The sequence below is a fragment of the Syzygium oleosum genome, unplaced genomic scaffold (assembly GCF_021117445.2).
Source record: "Syzygium oleosum isolate NSW1041296 unplaced genomic scaffold, Sole_v2.1 Sole_v2.05, whole genome shotgun sequence".
Classification (NCBI taxonomy): Eukaryota; Viridiplantae; Streptophyta; class Magnoliopsida; order Myrtales; family Myrtaceae; genus Syzygium; species Syzygium oleosum.
The window spans coordinates 8,211,949-8,238,322 of record NW_026607489.1 but is presented as its reverse complement, the minus strand read 5'-3'; the positions used below and the strand labels follow the sequence as shown (position 1 = coordinate 8,238,322).

The 26,374-nt window shown below is 43.9% G+C and overlaps 2 pseudogenes; one reads left to right on the top strand and one right to left on the bottom strand.

Moving 5' to 3' along the window:
• Nucleotides 1-26,374, bottom strand: part of LOC115666587 (disease resistance protein RPS5-like) — a 54,663-nt pseudogene that overhangs the window by 15,652 nt on the left and 12,637 nt on the right.
• Nucleotides 1,091-23,044, top strand: LOC130138214 (abscisic acid 8'-hydroxylase 3-like; annotated as a pseudogene).

Below are 26,374 nucleotides of genomic sequence, written 5' to 3'. Positions count from 1 at the left end.
AAAGTCACAACTCACTTCAAATGTACATGTCATTATGCAGACATCAAATATATAACTCAATAAAATTGCCTTGTCACCATTTTCATACTAGTCACTTTTACTTCTCTCTTATAATTATTGAAATAATGTCTAACATTTTGCACAATCCTTAATATTTTACAATTACTCTATCATAAATAATTAAAATCTAAACATAAGTTGCATGCAATCAACAACTATGTTTTCTTTTATTCATTTGTCACTCCATAAATTTAATGTCTCATGGATTTTATAATAAAACTACTTTCAAATATTTATAGCTTATGAAGAAGTTTATGACTGAATTGGCAAAAGTGTCAATTGGTCGGATGGACTCAATTGGCAAAATGTGAAAAAGTTTAGGATCGAATTAGCAAAAGTGTAATAGGTTTAGGACTTTTTGAATAATTTCCCAAATTTTAGGTTGATGTACTCATTGTGGGAGATAAATTCTCAATTCGCACAACAAGTGCAGTTTATCAATTGTATGTACAGTGACTTTGCATATTAAACTTAACTAAAGGTTACATTGGCCATGATAAATAGGTTTGAAATTCATATCCATCGACATACGTTTTAAAGATGTGCAACGTAATGACAGATTAGTTCCTTATAAAGTATGGATAATTTAAGATGTGCAGAAATTTAAGTTCCTCGATTATTTATTGAAGACTAAACTAAGATCGACCAAGGCTTTAATTAGCGAAAGATATAACTCGAAATATCATTTTAGAAACACAAAAATAGGATCTAATTTTGCTGTACAATGAAAATGGTGAGATTGACTCAAATGAGATTCCTATAAAAGATTTTTTTGTGGGTTTTTAAGTATCTTCAAACTTTTAATCTAGCTCGGCTTGCTAAGCTGGTATGGAGGCTCTTTGATAACCCGGATGCTGTGCAGGTTAAGCTTCTTAAAGGTCTATATTTTACATATTGTGACTTTCTTGAGGCTGTGAAAGGTGCTAAGGCCTCTTGAGGATGGAGTAGTATTTTTTAGGGAAGAAAGATTATGAATGAAGGGACAGTATGGCAAATAGCTTCTAGAGATAGTTAAGGTGTGGAAGGATAGATGGGGATAACAAAGGAGGAAATCAAGCTTATAGTGGGTAGTAATTTGGTTAATAATGATTTGAGAATCCGGGATGTGAGGCCCAGGCAAGATTATGTTGCAGCTGAAGATTGTGATGCCATTCAACAAATCAAAGCTTTAGTGATATCAGCGGTGAAGAAAAATATGTGTGGCCTTTTGACAGAGGATGGTTGACAATGATATCTGTGTATGTTTTTGTAAAGGAGTTATTTTTTAGGAAGGAAGGTCCATCTATCTGAAAGGTGGCAGAGAGCAGTGTGTGTGTGGAAATGGATTTGGCATGTACATTGTCCTTCAAAGATGACAATGCACTTAGGGAAACTACACTCTTAGTGCCTTAGCACCCTATAGCGACCTTTTCAAGAGGAGGATCAGAAATGATGCTAATTGTGTGTTTTGTGGAGAGGAAATCGTTGAACATATTACTCTGTTATGTCGAAAATCTGAGTGTATCTGGTTTGCTATGTTGAATCTGAAAATTAGAAGGAGGAAGTGTCGAGCATTGATTTATGGTTTGATAGAATACGTCAGGATGTGGAGAAGAGGAGTGGAGACAAAGCAGCTATTTCCAGGATCATTGCTTTTGTATGTTGGTATCTGTGAAAGGGAAGATGTAGTAGTGTGTACAAGCATACTATTCCAGACCCTGTTAAGGTGCTTAAGCAATTGCAACATGCTTTAATTGAGTATGTTCACTTGAAGAAGCATATGCAGTTGGACAATCCTGATCAGAGGAAGAGTGAGAAGGAAGATACTAGAGATTTTGATTGGAAGAAACCTCCACAAGGTGTCATCAAAATTAATGATATTGGTAGTTTTTAGTAAAACATAATAAGGCGGCTGTGGGAGTTCTTGGTCGAGATTATTCAGGTGCTATAGTGGGTGGCACTGGATAACCAGTTGCTGCTTCTGATATAAGAGGTTTAGCGTTGAAGGAAAGCATTGGGAGCAAATCATCCTTCGAACCGATTCAGAAGTTGTCTTTAAAGCCATTACGATGCCAAACCAGTTCATGAGATCGCATTGTGAACCTGTGGTGCAAGATATAAGGGAAAGTTTCCTGGTGATTGGGTAGTGTCACCCCCATTCCATTTAGTTAACTTGCTTTTGTACGATTTTAAAACTCGACCTCTGCGATTTTGAGGTTGCTGTTATATCTTCAACACTTTACTGAATACATTCAAATACTTTGGCCAAAAAAAAAAAATAGGCCTACTTATTTTTTGGCCGGAAAAAGAGGCCTACTTTGATACGCTATATTATTCTCTCGTTTCGTGTTAGCTCAATTTTTTTAAAGCTTAAGATCTGGAGTCAAAATTTCATCTTTTTGAACTTAACTAATGAAAAGTGTATCAAAGCCTCCTGATAATAGATGCATCCAAACAAAAGTTTAAATGTTAGATTATCTCCATTAAGATGCTTACAGAGAGTTTTGGTGCACTTATTCTTTAATTTTTTGTTAGCTTAATGACCAAAGTTTTATAATATTTGAGTCAACATTTCATGTTTTTGATTGTCATCATCATATTGGTCTTAATTCAAACTATAGAGAGAAAATTGAAATCTCACCATTTTTTTGGGTTTTAATTTAACCCAAAATTTAATTCCCTGTTCATGTCTATCGACTTCAACTTAAATTAAACGAGTCGGGCCTGATTCTACTTTAGATGACACTAACCACTAACCTCTAGGGACTGTAGACTGCATTACTTGGTAATGTCTATGCTGATAACAAATCATGGAGCCATCAAAAGCCACGACTCAGCAACTGTCCGAACTTATCATGTTTTCCAAGACACGATTTATAAAATAAAACCAGTTATATGAAAAAGAAATTAGATGCCTCACCACCGCAGCTCTCGGATGAACCCATCCCTCCAAGTCAAGATGAGGGGCTTGATTTCTCCGGCGATGAAAGGACCTTGCTCTTGCAAGATCGACCAGATCTTTGAAGAGTATATCCTCTTGTTTCACTTGTTTCTCCGCAGCGGGTGAATCAAGAGAGAGCTTCTGCGTCTGGCCCACTAAACTGTCATACACGAGGAACCGGTCTCAATACAGGAAATTAGAGGTATTGCCCGAAACGCCACCCGTTGCTCAGTAACTTGTCCTCTCTGGTTATATGGAATTGAACTAGAAAATAATGCGTCCAGAGGAAAGAATAAGAGATCGAAAAAATAGGAGTATGTAGATGGTAGGAAAGCGGGCGGATGGGTGCTTTTCGATAAGCTATGCTATATTTATCTCGATCGTTCTGGTTAGCAGACGAAGGAAAGAATATCAGAACCTTTCCTTTACTTCGAGAAGAGAAAGGGAACTATAATTCTTCTCCTTTCTTCGTCCGGGTCGAGCCGCAAAGAATCTTTCTGTCCAGAAAAGAAATCCACAATCGTTGGAGCCAAGAGAAAAGGGAAGGTAACATGACTAGACTCATTTAGAAGCACCCCGAGGAGTATGAACTAAGGCAAAGAATATCAGTGACCGATGTTTCTTCAATACGAGGCAATGCTCGCGTTCTTCTTCCTGCTTTTGTCTGTGGACTGCGTGGAATGTGACCAATGGTGTCCAGAAGCAAAGAATCACTATTTTTTTGGATAGAAGCAAAGAATTATTCGATTAATGGGATTGAGGGTCAGCCTTTTAGAAGCTCTCCGATGGAAATTTCACAAACTTAATTAGCTGTTTATTTGGTTTCCATAGTTCGACAATTTGGGTAACTATCGAAGCAATCCACAAAAAGCCTTCTCCAATACTTATTACAATCAGAGTTTATTTAGTGTTTGCCTTTTGCTTTTTTTAAAATCTTGCGGCGTACCCGAATTCACTTTTATTAATGTAAAAAAAATACTTGAAACCTTCGAAAGTGATCTTACGTTGATATATAGATTCGCGTACAATTTTCTCCAAAGTTTTTGAAATTTAAATAATATTTTAAATATTAACGGGAAAAGCAAAAAAATATTACTTTTGCCTTTTCAGGAGTCCATCGGCCATCTACGGATATTTCGATTTGCAAGGTTGGTGCTATCCAATTTGCGAGTCCCAACTCACTTCAAATGCATATGTCATTCGGCAAATGTAGTAAAACATACGACTCAATATTCTTAAAATTGCCCCGTCACCCTTTTCGTACTAGCCACTTTTAATTCTCTCTTAGAATTATTGAAATAATGTCTAACATTTTGCACAATTGTTATTATTATACAATTACTCTATCATAAATAATTAAAATATAAGCATAAGTTGGATGCAATCAACAACAAAGTTTTTTTATTCATTTGTTACTCCATAAATTTTGTCTCATGCATTTTATAATAGAAATATTTTAAAACATATATAGCTTATGGAGAAACATATATAGCTTATAAAGTAACGTCACATAAACCCACTTAATTTACAACCAAATTAAATTAAAATCTGAATGTTAAGAAGATAACGTTGCAATTTGAAGTGTGAAATTATTTCCTCATTATATTTAAATTGTAAATTGACAAGAACCAAAATATTTGGATAAATTATTTCTTTCTTAAGTTTAAATTTACAAATAGAAAGAGCAAAAGACAATTGAAAGTAAACTAATATAAATTCATTTTATTGCCAGTTCAAGAAGAATCTTTGAAAATTAGACAAGTAATAACATATCCTATTGATAAAATAAACTTGTTATAATCTTCGGTATGATGATAATTTTATACGGGAGAAAAGTTAATAATGAATATTTATCGAGAAAGAAAGCACACGTCAACGTTAAAAAATGTACGTTATCGACAATAAGCCGTTTATTCGTTCAGTGTTCTACAGCTTTGCTTACCAAGGTTTATTTGCCGACCAAGTCTCATTTAATTTAAATTTATAGACTCTTAATTAAATTATGTTATATTCTTAATAAATGAAACGATACAATCCTATAAAAAAAAGTTGTTACCGAATAGTCGAAAAACATAATTACTAAAACATTAGGGGGATACTAAATTTCATTAAAAATTAACTTAGCTTGAGTTTTACATGTAAATAGCATCATTTATAAAAGTACAAGAAAACTCACTAACCTGAATAAAGTGTGGGTGACGAGCTTGATGCCCCTCATGAATTAATAAATATAATAATCACTTCAATAAAATAATCGGTCTTAAATGGCATGAGCAAGCCAAGTCCAAGAAGGAAATCGTTAGCTGAGGTCAACCGAATTTGTGTTTGGGGCTCATTGGGCAGGGACGAAAAGTTTTAGTTCTTGAGGAGGCTTCTACAGTTTAGGTACACAAAAAGATCTTCAGAAATTCTGCTGTAATCGTTCCGCACGTAAACATAATGGTAAGACACATTCTTTGTGCAGTTCACTCTCAAGGTAATTGGCCGCATGATGATCAGGAGCTTAGAACCGAAAGGCGAAGAGCAGGAGAAATTCTGATTTGATTTCAAAATAATTTCCTCCGCATTCGCTTCCTTGCCATTTAAATTGCCAGGAACCGCATTTCATCGTGGAATTCAGGTAATTCTATTTTTCTTTTCATATCCTAAGAATATACTCGCGATGGAACGGAAGACTTCATCGAGTTACTTTCCTAATGTAACGTTTCGGCGAAATCAGGCTCGGGATAGGATGTATATAGCATGTTGGACAGCGTTATTTCTAGGAGGAGAGAAGGACAAGGCTTCCAAAACGATTTCCTGGAGTCCCTGATAATCAAGCACAGCAAAGCGGCGGACGGAGAAGCCGACAAAGAGAAGCTAACCGACAAGCAAATGAAGGACAATGTACTAACTCTTCTAGTTGCTGGTCATGACACCACCACTGCTGCTCTGACTTGGCTCATGAAATTCCTCGGATAGAACCCTCGAGATCTGCAACGGCTCAGGGTACTCCCATTTTGTCGATGAGCTCTGTTAAATTGAAACCGTCACCTAAGAATACTGAAGAACGGGTTGCGTGCTTCGTATGCAGGAAGACAATATGGAAATTCAAGCGAGTGGCAAGGGTGGAGCGAATCTATCTTGGAGCGAAGTTAATAACGTGCCTCATACCGCTAAAGTAAGAAAGACATTGACTCTATCACCCTAATTACCCTACTGAAAACGGGAAGACGTAGAAATTCTTTTTGACTTTGGTATTTCAGGTAATAAGTGAAACTCTAAGGAGAGCCACGATATTACCTTGGTTCTCGAGGAAAGCTGCCCAGGATTTTGAGATTGATGGTATGCATCCCGATAAAAAGACCAAACACGCTAATCAGAAAAATGCAATCTCAAGCTGCTTGCTGATACTTACTGTCACTCCCCGTACCCCACCGGAACGCAACATCCCGTCTATGGTCGATTATGGTGCGACGCTCCCAGGTGCGTCGCCGACCCAACGCCCAACTCAGAGATCAAACACATACGGAAGCACGTATATAAATATATATACACACCCGTACAATAAAACACATGAGACCAAGGTAGTACAATCATCAAACAAATACATTTGAAAACATATATACTGGTATTGCCAAAGAAAACTTTTTACAATGTTCGTCTATACAGAGATAGTGGAAAGCACCCACACTAGCAGCTACTACTCGGTCAAAAGGAGTCAGTGGCAAGGTTTACTAGACAGGGTCAAGGCGGGCTTCAGTCAAAAAGGTAGGACCCGCTCTATCTAAGACTAATGGCAACCTAAGGAGTCCAGTCCGGATCGAACTCAGATGATCCACTTGACGAAGTACCCTGAGATTCAGACTCCTCAGAATCCATGTCCTCTGCTCCTATCTCTTGATCGGATCCCAACTCTGCAACCTCTTCGTCCTGCTCCTGATCGACCTCCATGGCTACTAGCTCTTCCTCTTCGTGATGGTCCAAGGGTTCCGGATCAGCATACAATACTTTCGGCTCGTCATCCTCTTCGACCATGGCAGCAGGTCCATCCACGGTCTCGCCCTGGCTGCTCCAATCAGGTGAGGTTGGAGGATCGGAGATCTCACCGCTTACCATCTGCCGAATCATGACGCCATTCACATCCACCGGGACATCGAAGGTTCTGACCGGGGGTCCAGTTACTCCATCGGTTCCTCTATAGCACCAAGCCATATATTCTTGGGTATGGTAGTGCGACTCTCCCACATTCACAAACAAAACAGCATAACATCTCACATAGGCTGCTCCATTTCCACAGGGGTGCACGCTCCATGACCGCTGAATAGTATGCGGTATCCCAAAAAGAGGAGGTGCCCTCGGCTTTCTACGGTTAGTGGTCTGAAAAGTTTCGGTTTATACAACCGTGAGACAAATCTCAGCGAGTATAACCCCCTAAACCTAGGTTAGGCTAACATGCAATCTCCTGACCGATAAACAATACAATACACAATCAATGATCTAGGCCCTCGGGCCCAAACCGTTCATCACACTGACCCTACAGGTTAGACATTTTATATCACCACAATAATCACGGCATAGGCGCAGTCATACTCAATCACACGTGCGCCAAACGCATGCTTATGCTCATTAGTGTTTGCCTCATACACAATCACCGGTACGCACATTAGCCACATACTCCGGCACACAACTGTCATGCTCCAGATTTAACTCACACGATGCTTGCTGGCACAATGCTCATTTTTACACCTTATCAATCGACCCGTAGGCCACGACCAGAAGGCCAACAACACTTCACGGCCTGCGCCAAAGCGCTCATGGCCCGGTGTCTCTAGTCCGCGTAAAACGCATCAGGCGCAACACCGATCTCCTCACGAACCAGAGCCCGCGTAAAACGCATCAGGTTGGTCGTCTTCCGGACGAACCGGGCATCGTCCTGTGTAAACGCCTCAGGACGGCACGACCCGAAGGCCACGACCCGAAGGCCTTAAGTGATCACACGGCACACTGCCAATTTTATCTGAGCCCCTCGTAATGCATTTGCGCATAATTTAATTAAGTGATCACACGCTCATGGTAGGCATGCATTCTCGCACAATTTATCACATGCCTCACTCTCGGCATTCACAATGCGTGACCATGCAATGCAGTATAATGCACCATGAGCAAAAACCAGTCTAGGCACCCAGTCAAATTCATGCCATCAATTGGCCAATCACACTCCGCATTGGTTGGCCACTCGGTCACACGATATGGCATTATACAATTTCCCAACAATTGGGCACAGAAATCAACCAGTCATTCAGCCCGGGCACACCTGGCAATCCAGTCACGTAATCATTAACTAATCCGAACTATCCCGATAATTATCTCTGACAAACCCACTAATTTCCTTGGATTTATTTCCACCAAATGGGTCCTCAATCCAGTCCAAAATATACACCGGTACTACCTAAGCCAGTCCAACATACACTGATAATACCTAAGCCAGTCCAGAAAAACGCACTATTAGTCCTAATCCGAGTTTAGGAAATATACTCACTTAATTTCTGGACCACGGCGACGGGGAACGGCGGCCGATCACTGATGAACAGTAAAACCGGCGGCGGAATTCCCGGCGCACGTACTGTTCACGGCGGTACTATTCACGGCATACTGTTCACGGCGGTACGAACACTGTACGGACTGCAAGGGAACGATGGCTGGCGAGACGGCGGCGACGAGGCGCGCGGCCGTACGGACGGCGGGCGTACGGACGCTACAGTACGCCGTACGGACACCGTACGAACGGTGACGGTCGGCGTCGTACGGTGAGGCTGGACGGCTGGGTGGCGACGGTGCGGCGATCGGAGCTCCGGCGAAGCTCCGGCGGCTCTATTTGCCGAACTGAAAGAGAGAAAAAGAGGAAGAAAGAGAGAGAAAGGGAAAGAGAAAGGGGTCGGACCGGGGCAAGACTGAGGCTGGGGGCTGTGGTGGTTGACGGGGAGACACGGTGGCTGGCGGTGGCGCTCCGGTGGCCGGCGGTGTGCTCCGGTGAAGCCAAACCAAGAGAGAAAATGGAGAAAAAGAGAGAAAAATGGGAGAGGGGACTGTTCTGGTGGTCTTGGCCGAATGGGGGAGATGAGAGAGAGAGAGAGAGAGAGAGAGAGAGAGAGAGAGAGAGAGAGAGAGAGGGTTTAATTTCTGGTCAAACAATGTAGACTAGGGGCGCCAAGTGTCGCCCATCCGCAAAAATGACTAAAATGCCCCTAATCTAATGGTTCTAACTCAATCTTATCCAAAAAGTGGATGGTAAAATGGTCCTTGGCTCTCAATAATTGAGCTGATAATCCTCTGGTAATTATCCCAAAAATATCCCAAAAAATTTGGACCAAAAATTAGCCCAGGGGCAAAATGATCATTTTTTCGGTCTCGGGGCGAAATTCCAATTTTTGCACATACGTGTTCCATATGTGCGTGGCCAACATAATATGGCATCGGAATCGCGAAATTCACTTTCTAAGCCCTCGAAAATCGACTGCGTAGTTCCGGGAATAAAATAATATTATTTTTCAATTTTTGTCGAAATTTCAATTTTTGGCCAAAACCACTCTATATATGCGTGGCCACCCCAAAATGACCTTGGCCGCGAAAAATAACCTCAAACGGCCACCGAATCCAGCCTCGGTGCCCACGGGGGTAAAACCGTCATTTCTGAGTTCCGGGTCGAAATTACATTTTTCGACCGTACTTACCCCAAACATGTGTGGCCAGCATAATATGACGTCAGAATCGTGAAAATAATCTTTTAAGCCTTCGAAAATTGACATCGAAATCCGGGCCCAATTTCATGAACAAAACTTGCTAAACTTTCAATTTCAGGGTCTCTCACTAACGGGCGGCAGTTTAGAGGTTACGCGTATCGACCTAGGGCTATCCGTATCGTGATGGTCTCGATCATTGAGAGAATGAGAAATTATCACTAGTTCCAGAGGTCACGATCGTTCGGTTCAAGTTCGAGACTGGTTGGCCACGTGCACTCTCGAACTTGCGGAGTCACCCGCGATTCGATTGTACATCGTTGGCCTTGGCCAAACCAAATCCGTCACTTTTCCTAAGATCGGCCCATGTTGGCCCAAAATATTCCCTCATCGTTTCTCAAGATCGATATCCGATTCGCGATCGGCTCCCTAGTCCACGTACTATTCTCCTAGTTAGCCATACCCCTTTTGGTTAGTATCCCCAGAGTGATCAGCTCTGGGCGAGACTTACTAAAATGAAATACGAAATATTGTCAGTTTTATTGATCCCGGAATTACGTCGAAATTCAGGCTGTTACAATTCTTCCCCCTTTACAAAAATTTCGTCCTCGAAATTTGTAATCTACTCTTACTCCTCAAACAAGTGGGGGTATTGACGTCGCATGACCTCTTTACTTTTCTCAAACGGCACCTTCTGTCCATTGGTGTTCCCAAACAATTTGGCCACTAGGACTGTCTTATTATGTTGTCCCTGATCCTTTCTGTCCTTAAGCTACACTAGTCTCTCCACGTACGACGCTTCGTCATCTACGTCTGTCTTCTCTTAACGTGGGTCATATTTGGTTCATAATTTCTCCACATCGACTCGTGGAATACGTCATATACTTAGGACAGATTAGGCGGCGAGGTAAATCGATAGGTCAGATTTCCAATCTTTTCCAGCATATCAAACAATCCGACATACCTCGGCTCAACCTTTCTTTCTTGCCATATTAGGGCAATCTTTTCATAGGGAACACTTTAACTCACATTTGGTCTCCAATCTCGATACTCTAAAAGTCGTCGTCTCCGATCGTGTAAATTTTCCTGACGACTCTACTTATCTGTCCGACTCAAAGTCCCTTTCGCACTGCCAAAAGGTGCGCAGACCTAATCGGTCTATCAGCTATCGTCCCAATGGATCATGTCCTTTCTGACTTCTCAGCAATTCCTCTACAACATCCTTTGGGGCAGGTTCTCATTTCGACATCGGAAATTTCCGACAGTCACATTAGCCTTCCCGGCTTATAGTGCTGTGCCATTTCTCATAGGCATGTCAAATACTTGGTCATGAGCTTGGCCACATTTATTCTTATCCTATTCCACTAGTAATGTTGTTGCAAGTTTTGACACACCTTAGTACTACTCGGGTGGACACTATACTTACTGTGGAAATTTCCACTCAAGATTTCCTCCTCGAGTTTTGCCTCATCAAGTACACACAATCATCCTTAGAACCTCAAAAATTTCTATCCCCGAATACATGGAAATTCGACTTCCGCTTATCGGCATCCACCTCTATGACTCTTCGTATCTCGTGATCCACATAATGCCATTCCTTGTTCTGGGCCTAGATTTCCAAACTAATCCTCAAAGCGGCCAACAGATTCAACATTCGGCTTACCTCAAATTTAACTTCCGAGTTCCTGAGCCTTCCTAACAAGGTTCATCCCTTGATCACCCCATACACCTCAATCGACTCACGACTTAACTCATCTATTACTCGTTTAGCCCTTCCATGGCGACACCGGTCATTGCAATCAATTCTCCGTCGTGCATCAGATAAATCATCTCGTACGGCCTCAACTGGCACGACGCATAATTTGTTACTCTACCGTGTTGCCTCAACACACATCTAAATCTTCTTAGTGAAGCGTCACTATAGACCTCGAATCCTCCCGGTCCGGGTTGAATATTCAATACCGGGGCAATCATCAGCCTACACTTCAACTCTTGGGAACTCCGTTCACAGTGATCATTCCATTCAAACGGATTTCCTTCTCAATCAGTCGTGCCCATAGCACGGCTATTGACGAGAATCTTCCACAAAATGTCGATAATTGTCAGCCAAATCTACGACACTTCAAACCTCAGTTATCGGTATCAGTCATGACCACTTAGTTATTACCTTGACCTTAGTTGGGTCCACGAAAGTTCCATCTTCCGAGATTATACGTTCAGGGGATACGACTCCATCGAGCCAAAGTTCGCACTTGTCATACCTGGCGTGGAGTGCGTGTTCTCTCAAAGTTCGTAATACCTCAGCCCGACTTGCTTTTTGTTCCCAGGCTCCTCGAGTCTCCCAATACATTGTCAACGAAAATCGTTACGAACTACTCCCATAATTCTTGGAACACTCGGTTCATTAGGCCCACAAAAGCAGCGAGGCATCCCTTAGACCAATGGGCATTACTATGAATACGTAGTGCCCATACCTCGTCTGTTAAGCAGTCGTAATTATATCCCCTTGTCATATCCTTAACGAAAAATTTCCAGTCCGTAACACGATCTTAGGAACATTCTCGTTCCGAATTCTTTGCCGGTGACATCCGTCCATAATTCAATCTCAGAGGACACTAAAGTTTCTTGCAATTGATCGAACAGGCTATTGATCATCGGTAATGGGTACTCATTCCTTTTTGTTACCTGGTTCTGTTGCCGATAATTTACGTACCATCTCAAAGTCATGTCCTTTTTCCTCGTACCAAATACAGGAACTCCCCATAGAGATACACTAGGGCGAATAAAATTTTTGTCCTCGAGTTCTTACATCTGAACTTTCAATTCCTTTGATTTCCGGCAAGGACACTCAATACAATGCCCTCGAAATCAATTCAACTCCCGGCCAAATCTGTCACGATTCCACTTCTCGTTCTAGTGGCAACCCTGAAATTTCTAAGGAAAGTCCTCGGAAGGTTACACACCTCGTTAATTTTTCCAACTTTAGTTCTGTCACGATCGGGTCAACCACGCCCACTAAACGCCCTTCACAACCTTCATCTGACATCTAATTACTTCAAGCAAGGGCATCCAAGGAATCGAGATTCCTCCTCAACTTTCCTGAAATTCAAACCTAGGAAATCCATTCGGATTAAACTGGATTACCCTATTGTCATAATTCATTATGGCTTTCTGTCTTATGAATCATTCCGTATCAATTTTCACGACAAAATCGTACATGGCCAATACTGCCAAGTCAACACTCCTTTCTCTACTATCAATTACTGTCTCACAGTTAGGACACCTCAACGACACCATCACTTTATCATTCAAGGAATCGTCACATCAAACGTGACTCAAGTACAACAGACTCAATCCCGTCCAGTTTAACTAATTGTTCCGACTCCCACTTTCGATGCAAGCCTCAGGACGGCTCATTTAACGGTTCGGCTTTCTGATATCCTCCCTAACCGATGGGATGAACAGCCTGTTTCCCCGCCATTTACTTCTTCCCGAAGCGACGATTATCCTTATTCTGAGCATACCACGATCCAGAAGTGGTTGCCTCTTCTCACTAATCTCGCTCTATCACTTGAGCTCATTTAAGCATTTTCACCTCATCCCTGATGTTCAATGAAATCATTAGGTTTCGGAGATCCGACTTCAGTCTGTAACATCCTGAATTTCGACTTATTTCCGGGATCCGACGAAGTGGATATTATTTCTCATCTGATTTTAGTACGTCTCGCCCGGAGCTGGCCCCTCGCGGGATACTGACCAATGGGAAAGGCTAACTAGGAAAATGGTACGTGGACCGGGGACCCAATCGCGAATCGGGCACCGATTCCGGGAAATGGCGGGAAAGTATTTTGGGCCAGTGTGGGCCAATTCTAGGGAGGCGACGAATTTGGTTTGGCCAATGACGTACGATTGGATCGCGGGTGATTCCGCTCGATCGAGAGTGCGCGTGGCAAATAAATCCCGAACCTGAGCCGAACGATCGTGACCCTGGAATAACCAATAATTCCTTGCACTATCCCAGTAATCGAGACCGTCACGACTCGAGTGACCCTAGGTCGATACGCGTAACCCCTAAACAGCCACCCGTCAGTGAGAGGCTCTAAAATTCTGAATTGAGCAATTTTGATCGCCAAATTGGACCCGAACTTCGATGTCAAAATTCTATGAGTGTTTGCGACTATTTTGCGAGGCCGACGTCATTTTTGAGTGGCCACACATATTTGGGGTCGGTACGGTCGAAAAATGGAATTTCGACCCGGGACCGGAAAATTACCGTTTTGCCCCTATGACTCATTTTTAGGGTTCCGAATTTTGGGCCATTTTTGGGGATTAAATTTGGATATTTTAATGTATATTTCAGCCCAATAATTCAAGGGGTGAAAGACCAAAACGCCCTTGGATATTTTGGGTTGGATTATTGAGAACCAAGTGTGTAAAGGGCAATTTTGGAATTTGGAAAAGTTGGTCAAAGTTATTATTGCCCAATCCTCTCTCTCTCCTCCCATTTTTTCCTCCCCTTCAGCCGTGCACCCCCCTCCTTCCACGCCACTCCTCTTCTTCTCTTTCTTTTTCATCTTTGTTTGGCCGTGAGAGGCCCTCACCGGAGGACCGCCACCGCTGCCGCTGGAGCCGATCCGCCACCACCACCACCTTGCCTTGCACCACCATCCAGTCGTCCCACTCTCTCTCTCTCTCTCTCTCCCTTTCCTCAGCCGCGTGAGCAGCCTCCACCGTGGACTGCCATCCGCAAGCCACCGTCGTTTGCGCCGCCGTGAGGACGCCGGAGCGCCGCCGCTGAACCGGGTCGATCCAGCTGCTGTTCAGCCCTTCTCTCTCCTTATTCAGCCCACTTTTGAAGCCACAAACCTAGTGAGTGGAAATCCTAACCCTTAATTAGGATTATGTGCACTTTGGACAAGTTTTAGGGATTATTAGGGTATTTTAGGGGTTGATTAGAGTGGGCTGATTTGGGCTGAAGTTATGGTGATTTTAAGGACCTAATGTGATGATTTAGGAATGGTTTAAAGGCTGTGGATCATTGGATTAGTGGTTGGTTGTGTTTGGTTTGCTTGGTGGTGCATAATTGTTGATTTCCGGTACGGTTACTGTTGCGTCGTCTGATTTTGTTATTTTTGGTGTGACTTGTGTGGGCCGAATTTGAAGAAGTGTTCTTCATGAAAGTTGTTTCCAACATCTTGAAGTATAAGATACTTTAATTTGGGAATTTTTGGAAATCATTTGATGCCATTCGGAAGTCCATCTTTGGACCGAAATAAAACTGCCCGATTTACTGTTCATCCGACCTTCTGGTTTGTTCGAATTTTTTATAAATTTTTTTAGGCCTATTTTCAAAATACTTCCTTCACAAAAATTATTGGGGACATTTGTGTCTATAACATATAAAAATTTCAAGGTTTTCCAAAATGATTTGGGTACTGAATGAGTTGTATTTTGATGGCCTGAGGAGCTGTCCGAGAGAACCGGATTTCGTCTGACTTTGAGTGTCAAAACGAGGTGTTTACGGTTAGAACTGGATTTTGAGTTCTTCACGGAAAATGTTCATTGAGATATTTTGTACAACATATCCAAATTTCATAATTTTTGGAATTGATTTACTATTTATTTCAAATGGATTTCGGCTACTATGTAACTGCCCAGTTTGGACCCGATTTTGTTCACTCTCGGTTTTTATCTCTCTCGGACTGATTGGTGGCTGTCCACATTGAGGCATGACCGGATTTAAAATCGACAATGTGAGTATAACCTTATAAACCCGGTCTAGGACAGTGTACATTTTTAGACGGACCCGGTTTAGTTTATTAGTAGTACGATTTGAGGAGAATTGATATTGATAGTTCGAGGCTAAGGTGAGATCGCGATTAATTTGATGGATTATTGTCGCGATCTAGTGGCGAATTGGAGGTCGATAATAGGGTGAATAGTGGCTGTCCCCAATAATGGATATTCGAATTGGTGTCATTAAATTGGAGATTTATCGGTTGAATTGCCGGGTATGCCCGGGTTGACTGGCTTATTGATTGTCGTGCTCAATTCTTTAATGCCATGCCGCCTGACTGCGTGTTCAAGCAATGCGGTGTGTGATTGGCCAATCATTGATGTGAATGTTATTGCCCAAGTGCGTGAATTATGTTTTGGGCCACATGGTACTAGTTGGCCAAGTGCGCATGTTATGCGAATAAGTATGGGCAATTGATTGGCTATTTGAGCACGTTGATTTGGCATGTTTGTTGAAATGCCGTGCTGAAATTGAATGCTCATGTTGCATTGTACGACATTGCATGGCCGCGCATTGTGTATGCCGAGAATGGGGCATGAGATGAGATTGTGTGAGAATGCGTGCCTGATATGAGCATGTGATCACCTAATTGCCCTGATGCGTGTTACGCGGGGTTCAGATAATAACTGACTGTGTGTATGTGTGATCACATTTCGCCCTGATGCATGTTACGCGGGGTGTGCCGTCCTCATGCACTTTGAAGCAGGATGATGCCCGGTACGTCCGGAAGACGACCATCCTGATGCGTTTTACGCGGGCTCTGGTTCGTGGGGAGATCAGTGTTGCGCCTCATGCACTTTGTAGCAGGCTAGAGACATTGGGCCAGATCGGTGTTGCGCCTCATGCACTTTGTAGCAGGCTAGATGCACCGGGCCGGGAATTGTGATGACTCGAGTCGTAATGAATAATAATAATGGAGCATGAGCCAGTGTGTAGTGTGAGCCAGAATGAAACATGGCATGATGATGACATTTTCATGCATAAAAATGCATGGGCCAGTGTGCGAGTGTGCAAGACTCGGTGAATGACATGCGAGATGAACACTTTGAGCATGAGCATGCATGTGGCCAAGTGTGTACACGCATGTGTTGTGATTATCCTGTTGTTATTGCCTAACCTGCAGGGTCAGTAAGGTAAGCGATCTGGGCTCAAGGGCCTAGGTTATTTGATTGACATTATGGTTCGTTGTTGTTGATTTGCTTGTCGGGAGGTGCATGTTAGCCTAGTTTCGGTTTAGGAGGCCTACTCACTGAGATTCGTCTCATAGTTGTTTAAACCCCGTTTTTCAGACCCCTGTTAGAGGATGCCTGGTGTACCCGATCAATATAAGGATCCGGAGCCCATAGAATAGGATCCCGAACAGGTTGGCGAGGTCGAGCTGATGGATTCCGAAGATGAGATAATCGAGGTTGATTCTGAGTCATCGGGATCTGATCGTGACGGAGTTTAGTAGGAACAGCCTTAACCTCTCTTAGGTAGGGCTAGTAACCTTTTGATTGTAGCCCTACCTTGGACTGCCCCTTGGCCACTTAGGGATCTTATTAGTAGTGGCCTTTGTCCCGCTTTTGTTTGGTGATTTGGATTGGTGTATCGTGGACATTGTATATGTTTTGAAGTTCAATGCAAGTCTTGATTATTAGGCTTTTAATTGTTCGTCGTTCCTGCTACCCTTGGTCATGTATTGTTTTGTACGGGTGCTGTAATTATTGCTTCCGCATGTGCCTTATGCTCTGTTTTGGGAGTTGGGTCAGCGACGCGTCCTGGGACGTCGCATCAAAATCGACCGGTACGTGGGTTGATCGCGCTTCGAGGGGTTCGGGGCGTGACACAGTCCGTCTTGGAATTTCCAAACCTTGTCCTGTGGATTCTCAATCAGCCAAGCGGACTCCTTTCCATATCGTTCCACAGTCATCTGCCTTCGGCAAAGCCATATAAACTCCGTCAGTTCCCTTTTTGGGCATTCTCTGGGGAAATATTTTTCCATAGGAACTCTTAACAATCATGGCCCAAATCTAAGTTGTACTCATTGGGGATATCTTATCCCTGGTGGAAGGCCATCTACAGCTGGCATGATTCTGTAACGGATACACCGCCAAATTTACTTTCTTCATCTCAGTGCACCCCAATGTTTCAAAGGCTTTCTCAACTTTCGCTATCAATCTCGGTGCAACCTTGGGGTCACCCTTACTATTAAACTTAAGAAAGTTCCACTCGAGAGATTATTCCACCAGTTGATGCACTCGCCTATTGGCCACTATGTGAGCTTAACCCTACTGGCATTATTTCCAATTATAGCAGCAATCGCTGCAGCCTCAACAGCCTAGGCAATAATGGCGCTCCCTTCCTGAGCTTGCCTGCCCATACATTCCCCCTTTCTAATAGGATCTGAGTCACTACCTCGAATCTTAGGTCTCAGCCTCATGGTCTACAACACTCGACTGCTACCGAGTTTCCTTACTCATCACACTGCCATTCTTGATGCCTCACTATACAGCTACCTGCTATAACCCCCTAAGGGATTTGAGAATTAAACCAATCTATCCCAGTCTAAGTCCTAGGCAGGTATCAAACAACAATTAACAATTAGCATGCGGCCTAACATTTATCCAACACATCACCCAAGGGATTCGCATACTCACCTCGGGTCCTGCCGCACCTGCACTGCAAGGGTCACACTAGTAAACACACAATCAATATACAATGGTCAGGAGATGCATGTAGCACACGAGGTCACCCTACTGGCTACTCAGGTCTCATCGCTCCTTATCACTCCAAGCTTCGACCTAATTGGACCGAGCTAACCTTGCTCTGATACCAATTCGAAGAGGGTATGTCACGCCCCGTACCCCACCGGAACACAACATCCCGTCTATGGTCGATTATGGTGCGACGCTCCCAGGTGCGTCGCCGACCCAACGCCCAACTCAGAGATCAAACACATACGGAAGCACGTATATAAATATATATACACACCCGTACAATAAAACACATGAGACCAAGGTAGTACAATCATCAAACAAATACATTTGAAAACATATATACTGGTATTGCCAAAGAAAACTTTTTACAATGTTCGTCTATACAGAGATAGTGGAAAGCACCCACACTAGCAGCTACTACTCGGTCAAAAGGAGTCAGTGGCAAGGTTTACTAGATAGGGTCAAGGCGGGCTTCAGTCAAAAAGGTAGGACCCGCTCTATCTAAGACTAATGGCAACCTCAGGAGTCCAGTCCGGATCGGACTCAAATGATCCACTTGACGAAGTACCCTGAGATTCAGACTCCTCAGAATCCATGTCCTCTGCTCCTATCTCTTGATCGGATCTCAACTCTGCAACATCTCCGTCCTGCTCCTGATCGACCTCCATGGCTACTAGCTCTTCCTTTTCGTGATGGTCCAAGGGTTCCGGATCAGCATACAATAGTTCCGGCTCGTCATCTTCTTCGACCATGGCAAAGCGTGTCCATCCACAGCCTCGCCCGGCTGCTCCAATCGGTGAGGTTGGAGGATCGGAGATCTCACCGCTTACCATCTCGCCGAATCATGACGCCATTCACATCCACCGGGACATCGAAGGTTCTGACCGGGGGTCCAGTTACTCCGTCGGTTCCTCTATAGCACCAAGCCACATATTCTTGGGTATGGTAGTGCGACTTTCCCACATTCACAAACAAAACAGCATAATATCTCACATAGGCTGCTCCATTTCCACAGGGTGCACGCTCCACGACCGCTGAATAGTATGCGGTATCCCAAAAAGAGGAGGTGCCCTCGGCATTCTACGGTTAGTGGTCTGAAAAGTTTCGATTTACACAACCGTGAGACAAATCTCAGCGAGTATAACCCCCTAAACCTAGGTTAGGCTAACATGCAATCTCCTGACCGATAAACAATACAATACACAATCAATGATCTAGGCCCTCGGGCCCAGACCATTCATCACACTGACCCTGCAGGTTAGGTATTTTATATCACCACAATAATCACGGCATAGGCGCAGTCATACTCAATCACACGTGCGCCAAACGCATGCTCATGCTCATTAGTGTTTGCTTCATACACAATCACCGGTATGCACATTAGCCACATACTCCGGCACACAACTGTCATGCTCCAGATTTAACTCACACAATGCTTGCTGGCACAATGCTCATTTTTACACCTTATCAATCGACCCGTAGGCCACGACCAGAAGGCCAACAACACTTCACGGCTTGCGCCAAAGCGCTCATGGCCCGGTGTCTCTAGCCCGCGTAAAACGCATTAGGCGCAACACCGATCTCCTCACGAACCAGAGCCCGCATAAAACGCATCAGGTTGGTCGTCTTCCGGACGAACCGGCATCGTCCTGCGTAAACGCCTCAGGACGGCACGACCCGAAGGCCACGACCCGAAGGCCTTAAGTGATCACACGGCACACTGCCAATTTTATCTGAGCCCCTCGTAATGCATTTGCGCATAATTTAATTAAGTGATCACACGCTCATGGCAGGCACGCATTCTCGCACAATTTATCACATGCCTCACTCTCGGCATTCACAATGCGTGACCATGTAATGCAGTATAATGCACCAGGAGCAACAACCAGTCTAGGCACCCAGTCAAATTCATGCCATCAATTGGCCAATCACACTCTGCATTGGTCGGCCACTCGGTCACACGACATGGCATTATACAATTTCCCAACAATTGGGCACAGAAATCAACCAGTCATTCAGCCCGGGCACACCTGGCAATCCAGTCACGTAATCATTAACTAATCCGAACTATCCCGATAATTATCTCTGACAAACCCACTAATTTCCTTGGATTTATTTCCACCAAATGGGTCCTCAATCCAGTCCAAAATATACACCGGTACTACCTAAGCCAGTCCAACATACACTGATAATACCTAAGCCAGTCCAAAAAAATGCACTATTAGTCCTAACCCGGGTTTAGGAAATATACTCACCTAATTTCTGGACCACGACGACGAGAACGGCGGCCGATCAACGATGAACAGTGAAATCGGCAAATGAATTCCCCGCCACGTGCATCGCCATTCACGCGGATTCCACGGCAGTACGGACACCAGACGGATCATGGGGAACGATGGCCGGCGAGACGGCGGCGACGGGGCGCGCGGCCGTACGGATGGCGGGCGTACGGACGCTACAGTACCGATCGTACGGACACCGTACGGACGGTGACGGTCGGCGTCGTACGATGAGCTGGACGGCTGGGTGGCGAGGGTGCGGCGATCGGAGCTCCGGCGAAGCTCCGGCGGCTCTATTTGCCGGACGGAAAGAGAGAAAAAGAAGGAGAAAGAGAGAGAAAGGGAAAGAGAAAGGGGTCGGAGCGGGGCAAGACTGAGGCTGGGGGCTGTGGTGGTCGACGGGGAGACACAATGGCCGGCGGCGGCGCTCCGGTGGCCGGCGGTGTGCTCCGGTGAAGCCAAACCAATAGAGAAAATGGAGAAAAAGAGAGAAAAATGGGAGAGGGGACTGTTATGGTGGTCTTGGCCGAATGGGGGAGATGAGAGAGAGAGAGAGAGAGAGAGAGAGAGAGAGAGAGAGAGAGAGAGAGAGAGAGAGGGTTTAATTTCTGGTCAAACAATGTAGACTAGGGGCGCCAAGTGTCGCCCATCCGCAAAAATGACTAAAATGCCCCTAATCTAATGGTTCTAACTCAATCTTATCCAAAAAGTGGAGGGTAAAATGGTCCTTGGCCCTCAATAATTGTGCTGATAATCCTCTGGTAATTATCCCAACAATATCCCAAAAAATTCGGACCAAAAATTAGCCCAGGGGCAAAATGGTCATTTTTCCGGTCCCGGGGCGAAATTCCAATTTTTGCACATACGTGTTCCATATGTCCGTGGCCAACATAACATGGCATCGGAATCGCGAAATTCACTTTCTAAGCCCTCGAAAATCGACTGCGTAGTTCCGGGAATAAAATAATATTATTTTCCAATTTTTGTCGAAATTTCAATTTTTGGCCAAAACCACTCTAAATGTGCGTGGCCACCCCAAAATGACCTTGGCCGTGAAAAATAACCTCAAACGGCCTCCGAATCCAGCCTTGGTGCCCACAGGGGCAAAACCGTCATTTCTGAGTTCCGGGTTGAAATTTCATTTTTCGACCGTACTTACCCCAAACATGTGTGGCCAGCATAATATGACGTCAGAATCGTGAAAATAATCTTTTAAGCCTTCGAAAATTGACATCGAAATCCAGACCCAATTTCATGAACAAAACTTGCTAAACTTTCAATTTCAGGGTCTCTCACTAACGGGCGGCAGTTTAGAGGTTACGCGTATCGACCTAGGGCTATCCGTATCGTAATGGTCTCGATCATTGAGAGAATGAGAAATTATCACTAGTTCCAGAGGTCACGATCGTTCGGTTCAAGTTCGGGACTGGTTGGCCACGTGCACTCTCGGACTTGCGGAGTCACCCGCGATTCGATTGTACATCGTTGGCCTTGGCCAAACCAAATCCGTCACTTTTCCTAAGATCGGCCCACGTTGGCCCAAAATATTCCCTCATCGTTTCTCAAGATCGATATCCGATTCGCGATCGGGTCTCTGGTCCACGTACTATTCTCCTAGTTAGCCATACCCCTTTTGGTTAGTATCCCTAGAGTGATCAGCTCTGAGTGAGACTTACTAAAATGAAATACGAAATATTGTCAGTTTTATTGATCCCGGAATTACGTCGAAATTCAGGCTGTTACACTTACTCCTGGTCTTTTACAGGATATAAGATCAAGAAAGGTTGGTTGGTGAACCTGGATGTTGTTTCTATTCACCATGACCCGGAAGTTTTCCCTCAGCCCGAAGTTTTTGACCCTTCCAGATTTGATGTAACCATCTTTCACGTCAGCCGTCGTATAGTATATAGCCCACGTTTTATTTCTTATTTCCAGCTGAAATTTTTCTATTGATCTCAGGAACCTTTGAAGCCTTTCAGCTTCATTGGATTCGGTAGTGGACCACGTATGTGCCCGGGGATCAATCTGGCGAAGCTGGAGATCTCTATTTTCAGTCATCACTTAGAGTGCAGATAGAAGTAAGAACATAAAATGCTCATTTTGATAAACGAAGTCTCATCTTCCTGCTAGAACATTTTGATTGCCATCTAGCATGTCAACCAGCCTAGGGGACAACCTTTTTTAAGCTATAGTTTTTTTAGAAGAATGAAGCAATAAAGAAGAAGAAGAAGAAAAAGAAAAAGAAACGATATGGTTGATATGTTCGTGTCAGAGACTATGCTTGATTAATTTCTCAAGCGTTTATTGTGAGTGTAGAACTTGTTCTGACAATCTTAATCTTCTTGACAGGTGGACTCCTCTGGAGAGAGATGACTCAGTCCAGCCTACTCTGGTAAGGATGCCCAAGAACAAGTATCCAGTTCTTGTCGAGCCACTGTAGATGTATTTGTTGCTTCACTTGGCAATTTGGCACAGAGCCATAATAGCCAAGGAAAGAAGTGGCACGGGGGATTCGACTTTATTGTTATGACCCGATCGTCAATGCAATACCAATATGCTAGAATGACAAACTCACTGGGTAATGGTAGCCATAAGCGAACGCTTGCCCGGGAGCACATTGTATGACTGAGAAAATGAGAAATAAGAATGTCCGAAGCAGTCTACGTTCTTCTTGAGTTGGTCTATTTCTTGCTGAATAACTACCTTTTGCTACAATCCTATTACTCTGGCCTGTTAATCAACAAATGCAACTTCAAGCAGCTTAATTGCAGAGAGTGGACAGATAAGTAAAGATTGGAGATATGTCTTTTGTTTATGAAAGTTAATCCATTGATGCACGGACATAAGCAAATAGGAGAGCGTGGCCAGTTCACCATGGAGAATAAAGGTGCTAAAGATATTCGAAATCAGCATACTGAAGTTTGAATTCCGTATTGCCTTGAATTAGACAGAAATGTAGAACTCCAGAAGGATAGTTCCAGAAACCCGATACGAATGTCATGTCCGCTCCAGCTCTAGCCCCCTTAAATTGGTTGGTGGTGCATAACACATTGCATACCTTAGGTAGAATGAATAAGTAAGTACTATCGGCCTTAATAACAACAGTTCAGATGCTAGATCCCTTCAAACGATGACAATGCACCCAAGCAATGCAAAAGGAACCAAATTTGGACTACAACTTCCTGAGAATACAAGCAGTGTTCCAAATCTCACGGGTAAAGGTAGGCCTCACAAGGGTCTTTAGAGCGAGATGAGAAGATCCGGATTTTCTATTACTTGTGAGATGATACCAATGAGAGGAGGGATTCCTACATTTATAGATATTCTCTTATTCATAATCGTAGATCTCCCTACAATCTAAACGTGGAGGTTCAATTTTCCCATATATCAACTACCCGCATTAATTACAAGAATTCTCCAGAATGGTGTATATTTCCCATATTGCTCATCCCTAGTAATATTCTAGAGAATTCGAGAAACTCTAAAAGGCTCGCCCGGTCTTTCCGATCATCACGGCCCTTTGTACCTTTTCTTTTTTTGGTCGGAAGTCCTTTGTACCTTGAAAACCTATGGACCGTGACACATAGAACCGTCACTCATAGAAGCAAACTTTTAAGGCCAAGCCCTCCCTCAAACTTGGGAAGACACTTCAGACCAAGCCACTCTAGCTTGTCACGCCCCGTTCCCCACGAAGCGGTAACATCCCTACCTTGGTCGATTATGGTGCAACGCTCCCAGGAAGCGTCGCCGACCCAACGCCCCAACCGAGAGTAAAGCACAAGCGGAAGAATAAATAATAAACCCTGACAGTAAAATATGAGACAAGGATAACCAACAAGCAACCAACGAGGAAACATACTTGCACTTTACATTGCTATAGAAAACTTCTTTACAAACATCTATACACAACTATGAAAAGATATAAGTCCCCACCTATACGATCTGCATGCCACGGGGTCAAAAAGGGAAGTGGCTAGGGAGGTCAGACTAACTCAAAGAGAGGGCTACAGTCAAAAAGTTTCCAGCCCTCACTACTAGCTATGGCTCAGAATAAACCTAGGGTTCCCACTCAGGGTCGAGAAGATCCGAGAGGTTTCGTCCGACGGCTCCTCGAAGGATTCTCGAAGACTCGGACGGTTCGAATCCATATCTTCGGCTTGGGCTCGCTCATCTTCGAGTCCCGCTCCAACTCGGATCTAGGTAGAGACCTAACTCGTCGTCTACTCCCAGCTCTTCGTCAGATCCTACCTCAGCGACTTCTCCGTCTACACTTGAGTCTTGATCCATCGGCTCAGGTTCCGGCTCCTCTTCGGCATCTTGGTCCTGATCTTCAGCTATCACCTGTGGCTCCTGTGGCTCCTCATCCATAGGCTCATCAACGCCATTTACATCGTGAACATCTTGAGGATTGATCACCTCGCCATCCGCATATATGGGTTCCATCAATCCATTTTGACCGATTGACGCATCAAAAGTCCTCAGGGGTTGCCCTAGGTTTCCGTCGGCATCTCTCAAGCACCAAGCTACATATTCCTGAGTCTGATGAAAATACTCTCCCACGTTTACAAACACCACGGATCTATATCTCACATAGGATTCCCCATTTCCTGCGGGGTATGAACTGGTATACTAGTGTATCTGTACAGGTATTCCAAAAAGCGGCGGGTTCGGCATCTTTACGGCTGGGGGTTTGAAAAGTTTCGGTTTACACAACCGTGATACGAATCTCAGTGAGTTCAACCCCTAAACCTAGGCTAAGCTAGCATGCAATCTCCTGACTGAAAATAAATATTTGAAATCATAATGCAACAACAATCAAATAATTCTCTGACCCTGCAGGTTAGGCAGTTCAATATATAATAATCACGGCACGTACGTGGCACGTATTATCACACGTACGCCAATCACATGCTCATGCACCGAGTCTCACACACTCACATGCCAATCCATGCATGTTCATGCATGCAAATGTCGTCGACATGTCACGTGTATTTCCCGGCCCACTGGCCCACACTGGCACACTGGCAATCGCCCAATTTATTATTTATTACGACTCGAGTCAACAATATTCATGGCCCGGTGCGTCTAGCCTGCTTCAAAGTGCATGAGGCGCAGCAACCGATCTGGCCCAGTGTCTCTAGCCTGCTTCAAAGTGCATGAGGCGCAACACTGATCTCCTTACGAACCAGAGCCTGCTTCAAAGTGCATGAGGATGGTCGTCTTCCGAACGTACCGGGCATCGTCCTGCTTCAAAGTGCATGAGGACGGTATCGACCCGAAGGTCATGACCCAAAGGTTCTTAGGTGATCACACAACCAATTATTATCTGAACCCAGCGTAAAACGCTTCAGGGTATTTTAGGTGATCACATGCTCATGGCAGGCACGCATTCTCGCACAATTTCATCACATGCCTCACTCTTGACATACATAATGCGTGTCCATGTTATGCAATGCAATGCACCACGAGCACCAATATAATTCAAACACTCAATATCACAACACGTGCTCAATTGACCCAATTAATACCGTGTGGCCTAACGTGCGAATCACAAATCAACAATTAATTTCAAACCAATCATTGGCCAATCGCACTCCACATAATTCAACCACACGACATGTGACATGGCACTACGAAGTCAATCACAATTAAGCACAAATTACGTACAACCGTCCAACCCGACATACCCGTAATTTTTCAATGGGCTCATAAATTGGTCATTTAATCCAATTAATCTCCCCAAATAATTCTCATTAATCCACTAAATTTTCCCAATAATAATTTCTACCAATCAGTCCTCATCCCAGTCTGAAATATACACTGATACTACCTAAGCCAGTCCAAAAATGCACCGATAATACCTAAACCAGTCCAGAAAAACGCACTATCAGTCCTAATCC